This window comes from Thamnophis sirtalis, unplaced genomic scaffold (assembly GCF_051295495.1).
Source record: "Thamnophis sirtalis isolate CommonGarterSnake01/CBP01778 unplaced genomic scaffold, rThaSir2_p1.2 scaffold_8, whole genome shotgun sequence".
In the NCBI taxonomy this organism is placed as follows: domain Eukaryota; kingdom Metazoa; phylum Chordata; class Lepidosauria; order Squamata; family Natricidae; genus Thamnophis; species Thamnophis sirtalis.
In genome coordinates, this window is record NW_028261388.1 from 59,129,579 (window position 1) to 59,144,031 (window position 14,453).

The 14,453-nt window shown below is 46.5% G+C and overlaps 1 pseudogene; it reads left to right on the top strand.

The window, feature by feature from the left end:
• The first annotated feature begins 13,543 nt into the window (after positions 1-13,543).
• Positions 13,544-14,216, top strand: LOC148044433 (2-aminoethanethiol dioxygenase-like; annotated as a pseudogene).
• Positions 14,217-14,453: the final 237 nt, after the last annotated feature.

Consider the following 14,453-nt stretch of genomic DNA (forward strand, 5'->3'; position numbering starts at 1 on the left):
ACAAAGATAACTGCAACTTGTCCCATTTTTTCATCTCTGTCTGTATACTATGCCAAAGTGGTTCATAATTATACTTATATAATTTCCCATTTCAGGTTGAAATATTAACTCCCAAGTATTTGACCTTCTTAACTGTTTCACATCCTATCATTCCTCCTAGTTCTTCCTTTTGTTTAGTATTCATATTTATAGCTAGTATTTTTTTCCCCTAGATTTATTTTAAAGCCAGAAACTTGACCATATTGGTTAATCGTATTCATTAAGATCATACTAGATTCCTGTGGTTGATCTAATATTATAAGAAAAGATCTGGGTAAGAAATGTAAAATTTACACAAGCCCAAAATTTGAGAGAAAACTTTTATAAGATGTTTTATAGATGGCATCTAGATCCTAAAAAACTGGCCTCTATGTATCCGAATTTACAACCTAAATGCTGGAGATGTGATTGTGCTGATGCTACTTACTTTCATATATGGTGGACTTGTAAAAAGGTTAAAGCATTTTGGATAAAAATATGGTGAATTATGCAAAATGTTCTTTAAAAAAGGATAAAGTTTACCCCTCAGTTATTTTTGTTAGGTATAATTACTGATTGTACAGTTATAGAGACTAACTTGATTTTGCATTTAATAACTGCAGCAAGACTCTTGGTGGCATAATACTGGAAGAAGGAAGATTTGCCTACTATTCAAGAATGGACATTAAAAGTAACAAACCTAGCAGAGATGGCTAAAATATCAGCATATCTCAAGGACCATTCAAATGAGAGATATAAACTGGAGTGAAGAAGATGGATTGACTATACTCAAAATAAATATGGGACTAAGAAATTCCAGATAGTTTACGACTGAAGAAACAAGGAATGATATAATCTGTTTAGAGCTAGCCTAGCAAAGAGGAGTTAAAGCTCAAATGAAAGATGATACTTTTTTTAAAGTTTATCTTAGAATATCTTTGTTAAAGATTTATACCCTGTATTGGTTCTGGGAAGCCGGGGGGAGGGTCAGGGAAGGTTAGGGGGTGGGGAGGGGAGGGGGAGGGAGGTAAATATTTGTAAAAGTTTTTTTTCCAAAAATTTCAATTTAAAAAAAAAAAGATTGACCAGCCCTCTCTTAACAGAGGGAGAGGGATACTACACTACAGTGACGTGCGGTGAGGTTTATGGCTGGTGAGGCAGTCTTCTCCCCCGACGTTCCACTGTCTAAAGCACTTTCTTTCTTTTGCTCACCTGAGTTCTGACAGGTGGGCGAAAGAAAGCAGCAGCCCGTCGCTGGCTTTCTTTTGCCTGCCTCTATGTCAGACATAGCGACGGGCAACAGAAAGCCAGCGGCGGGCTGTCGCTTTCTTTTGCCCAGAGGCTGGCAGCTCAGGAGGACTGCTGCCTCTGGGCAAAAGAAAGAAAGCGCCAGCTCGCCTGAACTGCTCGCCTCTGGGCAAAAGAAAGTGCCAGCCCGCCAGCAGAGGTGGGCAAAAGACCCATCTCTGCTGGTGGGCTGCCGTGGACACAGAGAAAGAAAGCTGGCGGGCTGCCCCCCCTGCCTCTCCCCCCTTCCCTCTCTTCACTCTCAAACAAACTCTCAAATTGAGAGAGAGTTTGTTTGAGTGATGAAACAAACACATGCGCATGCACACACACACACACACACACACACACACACACAAATTACTTACAATTACTTACAAATTACATTAATTTTGAATTCCTCCCCCTTCCTCTGACCCATATACCTTTTCCAGCTGTTTCACAGAGGATTTCAACTCTGCTCTTGCCTGCCATCATGAAAATGTAAAAATGTAAAAGGAAAAAGGCAATAGCTGCTGAGGTCAGGCTGGGCTAACTGCTGCCAGAATCCCCGATGGATGACTCTGCTTAGTGCTTAACTGTTTAAAAAAGCCTCTAAAAATGCCTTCTACAGGAGGAGGCAAGAGAACCATGTACCTCATCTACACAAGGAATTTTTCAGCTTTTAACCTTTGCTTAACTCTGCTCAAGTGATCATAAAGTCAGACTAAATGTGGCACGTGGTTCTCCCGCCTCCTCCTGTAGAGGGCACTTTTTTAGAGCCTTTTTTAAACAGTTAAGCACTAAGCAGAGTCACCCACTGTGACTCTGGCAGCAACTACCTCAGCCTTTTTCCTTTTACATTTTTTTTCTTTTCATGATGACAGTGGTGAGGCTCTGCCTTCCCTGCCTCCCCTGACTGCATGTCACTGCTACACCACCTACCTCCTGTTTACAACATAGTCCTTTCAGCAGTTCCAAGAAGGTTCCACACCCATTTGCACTATTCAGGTGACCCAAGGGCACAGATAAAGCCCCAAGTGTCCTCAACAACAACTGTCGAAGAGAGCGCTAATAACCAGATGACTGCAAGGAATATAAATCCTTCCATTCTCCACCATTCAGTCAGAATTGAAGAAGCTTCTTGGATGAGATGCAAAATTTGTTCAAGGAAAAACGAAGTATTTTTGAATAAGCTCTTTTGGGACAACCATGACCTGGATGACTGAGAATCTCCATAGACATCTTTTTAAAAGCAATATAAAGCGGAAGATATACTGTGATGAACAGTTTAAATTCCAGTAGGCACAGTATATCCTTGCTAGCCTAGGAGCTAATGTCAATTTTACTTTCCACTATTCGTCCACTCGGAAATTTAGATAGAGTCCAGATATAGTGGCACTTCTTTGCATTCTTATAATGTTCCTTAGTAATGTCTAAAATGTATTGTATTGTAAGACTTCAATTGAATGTGACTATGAAATTGACTGTTGGTGCACACACAGATAGACCTACTGTCCCTAGCTTGGCCATTCAGATCTTCTAGTGATGGACCCATTGCCAATCTAAATAAAATGCATCTATCTTACTGATAGTCATCCTCTTCTCTTTCCTTTCAACTTCCCCAGTATTATAGAATTTTCAAAGAAGCCGGATCTTTACATGAAGTGTCCAAAATAGGATAATTTATTTGAGCCTGGTCATTTGTGCCTTGAATGAGCATTTAAATTGATTTCTTTTATGATCCATTTCTTTTCTCAGCTATTCAGGATATTCTCAGGAATGTTCTTCGACACCAATGTTCAAAAGTTTCTATCCAATTTTTTTTTTAAATCCAACTTTTGCTTCCATGTGATGCTATAGGGAAGATCATTGTATTGTTCTGATTTTGGTATATTTATACTTCATAGTATCTGAATATTTTTTTCTAATGCACACACATTTAATAAGAAGAGAATATACATTCTTCGTATTCCATTGTAATAATCTGATGATTGCAGTCCAGACTGTGGCTTACTATACTGTGTATACAGTAGTTTTCTCAGTGTGTTCTCAGAGTCCTATTTTCCTAAGGCTATTGGTTTGACATGGATAATACAAAGTTCTGTAATCGATGAAGCACATTTGACATTTTTGGATATTTTTGCTTTCTCTGTTATCTAGCATACATCAAAAATAATATCATTGTTCCTCAGTCTCTTCTAAACCAGCTGAAACATTTGCATCTCCCTTTCCATATAGAGCTGTAATGTGCTTTGTCATTAAAAGTAATACTTTGCTAGCATGTGAAATTGTACAATATTACAATGAATATTAAGTTAAAATTAATATTAATATTACAAATATTGTTTTTTGGCTTTGGTTAAATAGACTGATCTCTTTCAATCAGTTGGTCCCTGTGGCATTCTCCAGATTTGCTGGCAGAGTTTGGTTAGAATCTTTACTGATTTTATTTCTGTTGCTTATCATATTTCTATGACTTTTTGCTTGCTAAATCCCTAGGGACATTTCTATGAAATCAATGTTACCAGAAACATAATTGTAAAAAACAGACTGGAAATAAAAGTTAAAAGTTAAAATAAGCAAAAAGCAGTGAAAGAACACTTGTCTGATCTTGATTAATACAAATCACCAGGACCTGATGGATTACATCCCATAGTTCTAAAGGAGCTGGCCAATGTCATCTCACAACCACTGCACCACATCTTTCAAAAATCCTGGAACACCGGGGAACTACCAGAGACAGGTGGGTTTCAAAACATTTTACTACTGGTTCTGTGGGTGTGGCTTGTTGGTCAGGTGATGGGTGTGGCTTTATAGTCATGTGACCAGTTGGTCATGTGACTGGGTGGGTATGGCCAACTTGACATTACTCACATCAAGGGGCGCCTTCCCTCGCCTCTCCTCACCTCAAAGGCCTCAACGAGATACAATTTCTCTATTTATTTACTGCTTCTGAACATCCAAAATATATTATTTAATCCTGTGTGTGTGTGTGAGAGAGGAGACATATATGCCATATGTCTACATACATATTACATAGTATAGAGTTTGTATAGGCACACAAAAAGATACATTATCTACTATAGATACTGTATGTGTATGTACACACACACATACACAAACAAACACACACACAGCTCTTCCACAACTATACATTCATTCAACTATAATGCATTTGAAAAAACACAGAGTCCACTTTCTACCACATATTTAACTATAACTTACATTAGAACATTATACATGCCTTCAGATGTTATTCCCTAGCTTGCACGTGACTTGATGAAAATGCAGTGAAATGCACTTAACAATGCTCTTGCTTAGCAACCAACATTTTGGGCTCAATTGGGGTAATAAGTCAAGGATTATCTCTGCCTTCCTCTGCATGGCAGCCTTGTCCTAGTAAACTTCTCCTTTCTGGCAATTTTCCTCTTTCTTAGAGGCACCAAAATAATCCAGATGATATAAGGTTTCCTGCTAGGGCAGGGGGTTGGACTAGATGACCTCCGAGATATCTTCCAGCTCTAGATTACTGTGCTGTTTCAAAGCGTCTTCTGAAGCCACGTATAGTGCCAAGGTTTGCAGTCCTTCTTTCCTTTCTATCTCTCTTTCTCCCTCCCTCCCTCTCTCCCCCTCCCTTCCTCCCTCCCCCCTCCTCTCTCTCTCACACACACACATTTTAGGAATCACATATAAAGGGTTCAAAACTGATTGTACTCCATGACAAAAGCTTTAGTTCAGATTTGTTAACTTGATTATAAATGATCTCATTTGGAGAATTTAAGTTTTTTTTTAAATGTGGAAATGAGCAAAACAATATAGTAGAGAAAGATAGAAAGAAAAGAAAAAGAAAGGTATTCAATTCTTAATATTTGACTGTATCTTCTTAATAAACATGCTAGTAATAAAGTATTAGAATATTTCCTGTCTCCCTCGCCCCCCCTCCTAAATATTATTTGGGGTCATTTGCAATTCTTCCTCCCTCCCTCCCCTCATTCCCGTCTCCTTTCTTCCATCCATCCTTCCATCTCATTCCCATCTTCTTTCTTCCTTCCTCCCCTCCCCTCTCATTCCCATCTCCTTCCTTCCTTCCTTTGTTCTTTCCTCCCCTCACCTCTCATTCCCATATCCTTCCTCGCCTCCCTACCTTCCTTTTTTCCTTTCTCCCCTCTCATTCCCCTCTTCTTCCATCCATCCATCCTTCCATCTCATTCCCAGCTCCCTCCCATCTTCCTCCCTTCCTCCCCCCTCTCATTCTCATCTCCTTCCTTCCTTACCCCCTCCCTCTCATTCCCATCTCCTTCCTTCCATTCATCCATCTCATTCCCAACTCCCTTCCTTCCTTGTCCCTCTCTCCAAAATTGTTTGGGGTCACATGTAATCCTGGGAGCCAAGATACAGAGCTCTGCAAACTTCATCAAATTATAATTTTAAAATTAATGATGATTACAAGGAGGCAATGATTAAATGAAGTTTGAGGGTTTTTTGAAGTTTATTGGATTTATATGCCACCCTTCTCCCAAGGACTCAGGACAGTCTACAACATAAAATAAAACACATATTACAAAAATTAAAAGGGACATTAAATAAAGTATCCAAAAAATCCAATTGATATTTACAATAAAAATTTAAAATTTAAATTAAAATTAACAACCAAATTAATCCTATACTTTATTCTATTCAGGCCAGGCCGGCTTGCTGGAAAAGCCAACTTTTTAGGGTGCATCAGATGGACCGGAAGTCGGGGATTATGCGAAGCTCTGGGGGCAGCTCATTCCAAATGCTGGTGGGGAGAAATTGAGACACACCGGATGGCCGCCTTCTCCTCCTCCTCCTCTGGACCTACAGGCTGGGCTCTCAACAGCTGACTGGTGCTGATGTGAAAGGGGAGACACGGAGCTGGAGCTTAGACTGCTGCTTTGCTCCAGTGCAGCCCCGTGACATCCACTCGCCTTCCTGGAATGCCATTGCCACCCCTCTCGGCCCTTCCATACTTTGAAAAGCAAAAGATCCCTAATTCTGGGTTCATGAACTGCCAAGGTACACTTCAGTCAGTGCTTCTTTAAGCAAGTTAAAAAGGGGACTTTCATCCAGTTCTCTTCGAGTAGATCAAAACTTTCAAGACAGTATACTTTATTATGTATCCACCCGTCCACCCGGAGCACTGCCGCCACCACTCTTGGCCCCAGCGCAGTAGCTGCGTCTCCCTCAAGGACTGCCCACCCACCCACTGGCTAGGCCAACCCAGAAACAGTGTGTCTCCCTTCACGGGCTGGATGTGTGACCCAACCTCGGAAGGCAAGCAGGTGTAGGGGACTGCCAGGAAAGCCATGTGGAAGGCAAACATGGCAAGGCCATGGGGAAGGGAGTAGTACGCTGCTAGCCAGGCTAGCGTGTCCCAAAGCAACCAGCTGCGAAGATTGCCAGGCCCACCACACCCGCCTCACCTTCGCAACGCCAGCAGCTTCAACAAACGCAGCCGTGCTATCTGCTCACCCATTTGTGGCCATCTGCGCTCTGGCCTGGCCATTCCCCCTGCAGGAGCGAGAAAACGGCATGGGAGGTTTGCCTTGATGGCCTGTTTTGCCTCAGAAAGGGGAGAAAGAAAGTGGAAGCGCCAAGCTGGAATAAGTCTCCCTTGGCTGCCTTCAGCTGCCTCTCCCCTTTAGGCTTGCTCGGTCTAGGCACTCGCTTTCCCTACCAGAGAAATCCAGAGCCCTGGGAAGTCTGTGGCGCCTGAAGGCTACTTGCATTGCAGTCCTGCAGATGCCGCCTCAAATGTATGTAGCCTTGAATGTAGCCAGCGGCCTCCATTCCTAGTAGGAAGTGAGTGGCAACCTGCAAGGTTGTGAAATTCCACCCCGTGGAGAATTTTCTGACATTTTGCAAGGTGGCTCTCAAAGAGAACGAAGTGAGCACGGCGCCTCTTTGCAGCAGCAGCCAAGGATGGAAGAGGAGCCAAGGTTGGAGGCCAGAGCCGTGTTGCACACACCCCCAGCCTTCACTCATGCCTCCGGGCCATTTTCAGGAGAACAGAACAAGGGCATCGGCGAAGAAGAAGCATGTGCTTCTTCAGAGGAACCAAGGCTGGAAGGCCTTGGCCTTGGCTCCTCTGAAGAAGCACCGCACCAGCTTCCTTCTCTTTGAGAGCCACCTTGCAAAATGTCAGAAATTTCCACATTTTGCAAGGCGGCTCTCAAAGAGAAGGAAGAGGGTGCGGCACTTCTTCAGAGGTGCCGAGGGCAGAGCCATGTTGCACCACCTTCCAGCCTCAGCTTCTCTGAAGAAGTGTGGCACTCACTTCCTTCTCTTTGAGAGCCACCTTGCTTGCTGCGGCACAAGGCGAGCACGGCCAGGGAGAAATCAGGGGAAGGTCGATCTTTGCATATAGGCCCGTCTGACCGCCGGCGCTACTCCAGGAACTTGGCCTATGGAATCCTGAGCTCAGGGGTGGGAGGAGACTTGGCTGCAACCCACTCCCTGCATTAGGGGCTGCCCACCCACCCACCAACGGCTTCTGCCTCTTGCTCCGCTTCTTTGCTGGCAGTAAGCAGCCCTGCGGCCAAGGAGCAGGCAGGTGGCTGAATGGGAAGTCAGTTGGTTGCTTTGGAGCCCAAAGCCCCATGGAGCCACAGCATTGCCCTCCCACAGCATTGCCGCCGCCCCTCCCAGCCCAGGCACAGAATCTGTGTTTCCACCAAGGGCCACCCACCCACGCAGGCCAGGCTGGATGCCGACCTCAGAACGCAAGCATGGGGGACCACTGGTAAGGCCATGTAGAAGGCAGGGAAGCATGGCAAGGCTTCAAGGAAGGGAATAGGCTACTTGCTCCCTTCCCCTTGGCCCTGCTATGCTTCCGTGCTTTCCATACAGCCTTCTACTTCCCTTCCTTCGCAGGCTGGCCACAGGGATTCCAGGGAGGCCACGTGGAAGGCAGGGAAGCATGGCAGGGCCATGTGGAAGGGGGCAGAGGCAGCTAGCTAAGCTGTGACTCACAGACTTACCTGGCAGCCAGATCAGGGCCGCAGCACTTCAAGCAGGAAAGGTGCAGAGCAGAGACTGGGTGGCGCGGGGCAAGCCAGCAGTGACCAGGGAACCAGTTATGGGATGTGGCCAGGCTGCCATTACTAACAGTTCAGAAGGCTACCAGATTTTCACTACCTATTTGAGTAAGGTGACCATTTGGCGTCCCGCATTTGGTGGGACAGCACGCCTTCTCATAATTTTTCCCGCGTCCCGGGCCGTTCCCAAAAGATCCCTCTTAATTTTGGCACCTTCTTCGACTCACTCCCCCGCCCATCCGCTGCCGCTCGCATGGGTGGGGTAGCGTAGCGAGTGAGCGGGCGGATGGGCGGGGGAGCGAGCTTACCTTTCCAGCCCCACTTCCGGACAAGCCGTGGGAAAGCCTCTCACCGCATCCCCGTAAAGGAGGCAGCAACACAATAGGCGGCAGGCAGGCAGACAACCCTCCCAGCTTCGCGCTAGATCAGCAGCTCATCCTCTGACCTCTTTGTTTGGCTTAGCATGAGGAGCGAAGCTGACCCCGCCCGTCCGCCAGCAAACCACCCCAGTGGCTAGAGCGGGCCACATTCAGCCCTGCCCCAGCGTTTCCTGCTGCCCAAGGAGGGTGGATTCCCTGCATCCTTATTGAGGTTGGCGTGTTTCCAGTGGCGCTCTGGGAGGAGGGGGAATGATGGAGGGGAGGATGGCGGTGCGGCGGCTGGTGCCTAGAGCGGAGTCAAAAGAGGTCTGTGACGGTGGCTCGGAGCTGAACGGGAAGAAAAGGCGCTGCAGGCCTGGGGAGTGGGGGGAGGAGCGCTGGTGGTTTGTTTTTGGGGTGGGGGCGCGACGGGGAAGGGGGTGACTGCACGGAGAGGCTCAGAGGTGGATACGCCTGGCAGTCGGTGGAGACGGTGCCGAGAAGGGCTTGCTCTGGGAAAGGGTGGCATGCGGCGGACCGTGCAAGCTCTCTCCCTCCATTTTGGTGGAAGGACAGCGGTGGCAGGGAGGCGTTTTGTTCCGAGAACGGGCTGCTCGGCGAGAGGAAAGGGGGCTCCCTGGGAAGCAAGAGCAGCGAAGAGGTGGTACAGTCGCAGAATTCCCTGCATCCGTATTGAGGTTGGCGTGTTTCCCGTGGCGGTGCAAAAGCCCACCCAGCCACAACTACTGCCTGCATTTGAGCCTTAATAAACTAAACCATTTTGTTCTTCATCTTAATGGTATAATTGAATGAGATTTGGGAGTAGGTTATTTCCAAGATGTGTGGTTGAGCTGGTGAAGAAAGTGTGAGGCTCAAGAGCTCACATAAAAAAAACAGGACCATATTTTCCTGGCAAGATTCTTGCAAAATTTACTTGCAAAATTTTAGAAAGGCTCCTTATGTGAAGATTTTAAAAAGGTGAACTGGACCTCTATTAGGGAGGGGAGTAGAAGATCAGAGGTAACCATTTGGATCCCTTTGCAAAAGGGAATAAATATTATCAGCAGTTTGGTTAGTAAATTGTAGTTAACAGCATGTTGGCTTGAAAAGTGGTTTTTAGATTAGAGATTGCAGCTTGCATAGAATAAAGTTAGCATACTTGAAGTGAAATAGGCTTTGGTTATGTTTAGGTTGCATTAGCTAAAATGTGCCAACACCATCCTTGTTGGTAAGAATTGTTGTCATGTTAGAAGAATGACTAAGGCTGACAGCCTAATCTACTCTGTGTTAAATAAATAAAATGGATGGATGGAAATGAAAGAATACAGAAAAGGTTGGTGAGGCATTTAGTGGCCTATGGATGAGAATGGTGGCTGTTTAGTAAGAAAACCTGTTTGGAATGTGCATATATATTCATATGTGGCCATAGCAAAATAATAAATAGAAATAAAAAAGCATGATTGATTTTTACTGTTTTTGATGAAAGTGAGAGGATTAGTGAAGGCTTGGTGCAGCAAGGATCCCACTATCTTACTATTTTATTTTTCTTTATGTACACTGACTGAGAGCATATTCACCAAAGACAAATTCCTTGTGTGTTCAATCACACTTGGCTAATAAACTATTCTATTCTATTTTACTCTACTCTATTCATTTCTATTTCAATTCTAACAAGGAGTTTAGCTTTTCTCTCTTGAATATGTAAGCTAGCATAAGGCATTATAATGCAAGCTAGCCTTAACTTTCAAACAGTTCATTTAGTGACCAAAGTTACAATGGCATTGAAAAAAGTGTCTGATGACCTTTTTCACACTTAGTGACCATTTTCACACTTAGCAACCGTTGCAGCATCCTCATGGTCACGTGATCAAAATTTTGATGTTTTGCAACAGATTCGTATTTATGATGGTTTCAGTGTCCTGGGGTCATGTTTGACAAAATATAAAAATTTTAATGAAGCCCCCCCCCCCCCCGGTCAATGGTGTCCCTCTTTACCAATCTGAAAATCTGGTCACCTTATATTTGGGCTAACCGGACAGAACGGTAGGAACTCACCTCTGACCAGAGGAGTGGAAAAGAGCTGATGTGATTCCAATCTTCAAAAAAAAGGGGGGGGGAAACAGACCCAGGAAACTACAGACCAATCTGCCTAATATCAATGCCTGGAAAAGATAATTAAAAACAGATCTGCCAACACCTAAAAATGATTAAAAACAGATTATGCCAAACCAATCTTATTTCATTCTTCAACATAGTGACTAAATGAGTAGACCAGTGAAATACTGTGACCATAATATACTTATACTTCAGACACACATTCAACGAAGTAGACCACAACCTAATTCTTCATAAGATAGAAAAAAGTGGGATAGACAGCACTTTGAATTGGAGAATGGAATGCCCAAAACTATTCAATATCTTCATAAATGACTTAGATAAGGGAATATAAGGGAAACTTACCAAATTTGCAGATGACACTAAGCTGGCAGGAATAGCTAACACCCTACAAGATAAAGCTCAAGATCCAGAAGGATCTTGACAGACTTGAATACTGGGCCCTATCTAACAAAATGAAATTCAATATAGAGAAAAATAAACTCCTACACTTAGGTAAGAAAAACCAAAAGTACACATATAAACTGGGTAAAACCAGGCTTAATAGCAGTGACTGTGAGAGGGATCTTGGTGTTTTAGTGGACAACCAGCTAAATATGAGCCAGCAGTGTGCAGCGGCAGCCAAAAAAGCTAATGCAATCCTAAATTGCATTAACAGAGATATACAATCAAGATCAAGTGAGGTAATACCACCCTATAAAGCCCTAGTAAGATCATACAGTACTGCATCCAGTTTTGGTCACCACACTATAAAAAAGATGTTGAGACTAGAAAAAGTTCAGGGGAGAGCAACCAGGATGGTTAGGGGACTGGAGACTAAAACATATGAAGAATGGTTACATGAACTGGGCATGGCTAATCTAGTGAAGAGAAGGACCAGGGGAGACATAATAGCACTGTTCGATTATTTGAGGGGTTGCCACACAGAGAGGGTCAAGCTATTTTCCTGAATGCCAGACAAGGAATAATGAATGGAAAGTGACCAAGAAGAGATGCAACCTAGAAATAAGGAGGAACCTTCTGACAGTGAGAACAAGCAACTAATGGAACAGCTTGCCCTCAGAAGTTGTGGGAGCTTCATCACTTGAGACTTTCAAGAAGAGATTGGACTGCCATTTGTCAGAAATGGTGTAGGGTAGGGTGACCAGATGTCCCGCATTTGGCGGGACAGGCATGCCTTTTCATAATTTTTCCCGCGTCCCGGGCCTTTCTCAAAAAAACCCGCTTTATTTTGGCGCTTACAGCTCGGTCGCTCCCCCGCCCATCAGCTGCTAGCTTGCTCGCTCGTTCCGTTCTACACTAAAAATCTAAGCCAGCCCAGCCTGCTGTTCACTGATTGGCCTGGACTCCAGCCAATCAGTGAGCTGGCTGGGATGGAAAATTTTAAGCACACTTAGCACACCACGCGAGTCTCCATTTCATTTCATCTTCGCCGTTTGCTTGCTGCTTAACTGGTGAGTAACGGTACCGGTGGGAATCGGGAGGCTTCGCCGCTTCGGGTGGGAGGCAGTGGCCTTTAGCAAGGGAAGGCCTTCCCTTGCGAAGGCCTTCCCTAGGGAGGCCGCGGTCTGGCTTCCCCCCCCCGCCCCGCCTCCTCCACTAGCCTTTATCTCTCCACAGTAGGGTGGCTGGGGGGAGGAGACGGCCCTCCTCTCCTTCTCCCCCTTTGCAGAGTTCCCCTGTGTCTCCCAGGTCGTGCCCGTCCCCTCTCAAAAGGATTCAGCTCCCTGTGTGCGAGAAAGGCGCCCGCTCGCCAGCCTGCCCACCCTTGGGCTCCGGGGGCAGCACCTTCCCAATGCCGCCGCAGCCGTGCTGGTTCCTTCGCAGAGTTTCCCTGTGTCTCCCAGGTCACGCCCATCCTGTGTGCGAGAAACTGCGCAGGGCGCGAAGGAACCAGTGCGGCAGCAGGTCTGCGGGTGAAGAAATTACTTTAATCAGTGGGGTAAAGTTCTTTCTTTCACTCGCCCCTCTGATGTGGGGGTAAGAAAAGACTTTTCTTTCGAGAGAGAGTGAAAAAGAGAGGGAGAAATAATTATATTAATTAGATAGATCAGTGTTTCTCCACCTTGGAGACTTGAAAGTGTGTGGACTTCAACTCCCAGTACTTTCAAGTCTTCAAGGTGGAGAAACACTGAGATAGATGATAATGAGATGAGGGAGGGAGAGGGAGAGAGAGAGAGAGACAGACAGACCATAACTAGATAGACAGATATGTTGTCATATAACTCCTTGTGTAGGTGTGGCAGTCACCCATGGCCCAGTGCATAACAGGGCATGCGCAGCCACGCTGAACCACACAGGAAAAAACAAACTCCATAACATCCTGATAGTTCATAACATAACATCCTGATAGTTCGCTCTAGATGTGCCTTACCCAACGACGCCCAGGATTTGACCATATATAGACAGAACTTCCCTGAGCAGTAGATTAGCAATTGTAGTTTGACAGGCTGTTTTTAATCACATGCTGATTGCTCCTCCTGCCTTTGTCCTATCTCAATAAAAGGGGCTACCAGACTCCAATCTGGGTCGTCCCATCTCGAGAAAGCTCGTGTCCGTGTCTTTTCTCAACATTGGCCTCATGGGCAAACCACGGGTACTTCGCATTTGGTGACCCCGACATGATTACCTGTGTCGTCCGCCCTTCACTCACCCCCGACTGGGCAAAGTGTCGCATCCAGGGCCGGCCGTCAGCGAACGGAGCACCCTCCCAAATCGTGAGTAATGGGCTCGGGCTTCTCGAAGGCTCAGGCTGCGCACCTGCAGGAGCTTCGGGATATCATCAAATTCTCCATTGCAATCTCTCAAGCGGCAGATCGCCCGCTTCCCATACCCCCGGAAAAGCCGCCCGTCAGCTACACGCACATCTGTGAGATGGCGCGCTTCAGCATGGGCGTCTTCATGCTCCGCGCCGGCGCCTGCATCCCTCTGCACGACCACCCGGGCATACAGGAGCTGCTGAAGGTCCTCTACGCGCCCTCTGCATCGCCTGCTTCGACGAGCAGCCCGAGGAGCCCCAGGACGCCCCCGATGCTGCCACTTCCGCCGACACCTCCGAGGCCGCCTCCTGTCCCGGCCGCCCTCGCTGCTTGTGCGCCTTCTCTGCTCGCACTGCCTCTACACGGCCTCCGCGCCGCCCTGCCTGCTCTCTCCGCAGCGGGACAACCTGCACCAGATCGCGGCCAAGGGTGCCAGGCCCACCGCCTTCCTCGACATCCTGGCACCGCCCTACAACCCGGCCCGTGGACACGACTGCCACTACTACCAGCTGGCCAACGGGCAGAGCCTCCCACCCGCAACCGGCCCTCTGTGGGCTCTCTGGCTGCTGGAGACCCCGCAGGTTCCCGATTTCTGGTGTGGCGGGGAGCCTTACCCGGGCCCCCGAGTCTACCCCTGAGCCAGGACAGATGATGGACGACCTCCTTGGTTTACCTCGACAGCGGGGCTGCCGAGGGGGACGATGCCCACCTGGACTTTCTGCTGGGTTTCAACGCCGGGTCTTGCCTGGACTTTCAAGGCCCCCTCCTCCTTCAGGGGTGTAAAACAGCATTTCTGAGATCATGGATTGACTCCCCCCTTTTTAATTCTTTTTTCTTGCACTCCACAGTTTGTTTTCCATCTTTGGATTTGTGAT